Here is a 3,985-nt window from a genome sequence, read left to right on the forward strand (position 1 = left end):
TTGTTGGATATTCCACTTTACATCAAACAAGCCATTCTGCTGTTTATTATGACTACACCGCTTTGTTTGTTATGCAATACACAAGAGCACAGGGCTGTAGTTCAAAAGGTTATCAGGCTTCACACGACAGCACGCCCTCTGCCTACGTGTGCACCGTGACCCGAGGGTAACTTGCTAATATGCTGTGATGCCATATTAGAAGACCCTCATAAAATCGTCTTTGTATTGCTTTCATGCTTAATGTATGACTTAATGTTATTTATTCAAGTTCATGTTTAGTCCGGATACATGTCCCCCCCACAAAGACCCATGTAGACCAAAGCCGAAATTTTCAAGCCTTTTAATACAAATTTAATAAACTATCAGTCCCTGTTAACATGTAAGACACCGACTCCGAATACTTTGTTTTACCGTTTTGTTTTTATCAAGTATTGCACAATGTAGGTACAAAATTAATATACGATTACATTTTGTCCATAATATAGCAAAAATCTGTTGTTTTTTTTAACTCTTAACAGAAAATACAACTCTTGTTTTTTCCCCAAAAAAGAGCAAATATACTTAAATCCCACTACTACGGAATATTCTGTACACAATCTTTTTTTTTTCTTCTTTTTTTTTTTAATAAGATGGATTCATTTTTCATCATTTCAATAAAAAAAGAAAAACAAAGTTGCTGCAGCCATCACAGATCACTGGAGTAGTAAAAAGATATAAATGCAATACCGTGTCGTAGAAACAATAGATACTCTGATATTTTACAAACTCTGTACTAAATTAAATTATACAATTAGAAAAAAGACCAGAAAATCCCACGTCGCGATGCCAATTCCTGTAAAAATTGGCAACATCCAGTTATGTCCAAATACTGAAAGAGGCCATGACTTGTGGTGGTGTTTGGTTGTTTTTTTTTTAAACTTGTTATATATATATATATTTATATATATATATCTCTATATATGTATATGTATTTCAAACAGTAACATAAAAAAATAGTTTGTGCTTGGTTGGCAAAAGAAAAAAAAATAATGACGTCTGGGTAATAACCAAGCTTGGACATCTCGTACAACAAGCGTCACCTTTTTAAGAAAGAAAAGTTCTAACTCAAGGGGGCCAAATAGTTCACCCTCGGGCTCGTATTCTTAGGATGTCACTTTTTTTTTTTCTTTTCTCCTTGACATTCTGTTCTTTTTTTTTTTTTTTTTCTCGTCATTTTTCAAAATGTGCATTTTAACTTTGCAATCCCCCCTCCCACCACCACCACCACCACCACCACCACCACTTCTAGCGGTCACATTTTCTGGTCGTTGCTGCTGCATGAATTATAGTAGCTAGTTGGCCATGACTGGCTGGAATTGCTGGTTAGAATACTGCATGTTGCTCAAGCTGAAATTCAAGCCGTCCATCAGGGACTTGTCGTTAAGGCCTCCGTAGGCCGCGAAGACGTCGAAGGCGTTGCTGTACTGAAGCGGGCCCAGGCCCAGCGCGCTGTCGCCGGGGAAGAGGGCGCTCTGGGTGCTGGGGAACACAAACTCCTTGGCGTTCGGGGACAGGGCCGAGGGCTTGGCCTGCTGCTGCGTTCCCAGGCCGACCCCGTAGAGAGAGTGCATGGAGGTGGAGATGGCTTTCTGTTTCAGGAGACTGTTCACATTCAGGCCCAGGTTGGTGGGGGACGTGCGCGCCGCCTTGTTGGCGCCGCTACTGCTGCTGCCGCTGCTATTGTTGTTGTTGTTGCCGCCAGCGCCGCCGCGCCCGCCGCTCTTCATTTTAGTGGAGCCGAACTTGGTGGCGGCGAAGGTGGCGGTGGTGAAGGTTAAAGGCTGCGTGGAGCGCGGCATGAAGGTGGGGCTGACCGCCGCCGAGTGGCCGAACGGGGGTGAGGGCGAGCTGGAGCCCGGAGAGGCCCCGCCCATGGGTTCTGAAGACCTGCGCGTCCGGGTTGAAACTGTTCTTGATCTCCTTGTCCAGATCGAGCCCGCCGGTGCTCACCGCCGTCTCGTTGCTGTCGTCGACAAACAGCACTTTAACCGGGCCCTTCTCGCCGATTTGGTAGGACACCTCGTAGGGGTCAATCCACACGCTGAGGTCCTGCGGGAGGTTGTTGCGGACATCGTTGATGTCCAGCCCGCTCTCCTTGGCCGCCTTCTCCACCACGGGGTCCACCTTCTCCCCCACGTGGATGCACCGGAAACCCGAGCCCTTGTAAGGCTTATCCGGGTACCAGTGTCCCTCGTACTTCTTCTTCAGCTGCCGCTCGAGCTCCTCGCCGAAGATGTTGACCCGCCGCCTGGGCAGCTTGTTGTACAGGTACGAGATGATGAAGTTGAGAGCTACTTGGATTTCAAGCTGCATAGCTGACTGCTGACGTCGACCGGGGTAGCGAGCGGAGGCTGCGAACGGGTCCACCGGGGTTGCTTGGTTTTAGCCGTGGTTGGCGACACAGGACTTGTTTGATCGGTGAAAAGTGTGGTTCGAATCCGCCTGTGACGCTTTCCTGGAAGGGGAAAAAGCAACGCTTTTAGAACCGTGTAGTGGAATTTCTGACTTCATTGTGATTAATTTATACCATATTTGAAGATCTGTCAAAAAGGCTAAGAGGTCTGCTCTTTTCTTTTTTTCTATTCAGAACTAAGGGATATATGTGGGCACTGTGACCATTCTAAGAATTGTTATGACTATTGTGTTGGTGCCAAGAGTGGCAAAAACAAAGAGACCTTGACATATGAAGAAAACATAAAAAGCCAGTGTACCAATGATCTGCATGATTCCAGAGCCCCGGGACAATGATGTCTGTATCATTGGCAACTTAATCCAACCAGTACTTTTGATATTGGGTAAATAAACCTTTTGTACTAAATCCACTTTGTCGCTGTCTAAGGTCTGGATTTTCCACCACAACCGTAATCCACTTGGAATTCTGTTGACATAATACAAAACACGTGCAATGCGTCGATTTAAAAACAAAAAAATGACATGAATTGATGATTCCAGTGTGACTACAGCTCAGAACAATGTGGGGCTACACCCTTGTTGACACAGCCAAAAAGGAAATAGTTTAAAATGTCGTCCAAATGCCACTAAATGATGTTTTAATCAAACAAAACTGAAATGACACAAGCCAGACCAGCTCCAAAGTTGATTTAGGGGAGAGAGGTGGGGGGGGGGGGGGGGGGGGGGGTGCCATGGTAACAGCCCCCCCACTGGTAAGGCATTGCGAAATAGGAGGTCTTAGCCAAGCAAAACATGGTGTTGCAATAAACTGTGGATCATTAACGAGCTTGACACCAGAAATGAATAACCAGAGACCACAATTTCCACGGCGCACCACGTCACATGAAAGCTAAGAGGACAAAATGGGAGACGGCAACACTAGCTTAACTTTTCGTGGACTGACGCAGCAAATCAGCTTAGTGAGAGTTAAAAGAGCTCCCTTTTTTTTTTTTTTAATTTAATAAAGCCAATTACGACCCACAGTTAACGTGTAAGGGGGAAGGAAAAATACTTACTTGTTTTGTTTGTAAAAAAAAAAAAAATAGATGTATATTTTAAAGCTTCTCGGTAAGTGCAAATGAGCGAACAAAAAGTATAAATACTTTCTTCACACGGTAATATATATATAAAAAAAGGTATTCCGGTTAAATGAAAAAAAAAAAAAAGGTCTTTGCTTTCTGGGGGTTTGGAGGTGATGTCGGGGGTTTTAGTCAGCAGGCTGTGCGGAGTAGCTCCCTCCTTCTCGGGAGTTCTGCGACTTCGTCTCTTCCTGCCGGAGGAGCGCCTCTATTTATAGCTTCCCTCCGCCATGGGCACGAGGTGGGCGGTGACGCCGCGTCAGAGGTCAAAACAATATAGGCGGTCGCGATTGGCTGGAAGGCCCCAAGCCCGCCCTTGGCGTGGCCTCCGTATCGGGCGCTGATTGGCCGCGGCTCGGTGCCCAGTTTTTGACACGTGATTCCGTGAAATGGGAGAAGGGGGGCGCCTGTGATGA

General features: G+C 45.7%; 1 pseudogene; it reads right to left on the reverse strand.

The window, feature by feature from the left end:
* Positions 1–325: 325 nt before the first annotated feature.
* On the reverse strand, positions 326–3,766 carry LOC133541717 (protein Tob1-like; annotated as a pseudogene).
* Positions 3,767–3,985: the final 219 nt, after the last annotated feature.

This window comes from Nerophis ophidion, linkage group LG23 (genome assembly GCF_033978795.1).
Source record: "Nerophis ophidion isolate RoL-2023_Sa linkage group LG23, RoL_Noph_v1.0, whole genome shotgun sequence".
NCBI classification, from domain to species: domain Eukaryota; kingdom Metazoa; phylum Chordata; class Actinopteri; order Syngnathiformes; family Syngnathidae; genus Nerophis; species Nerophis ophidion.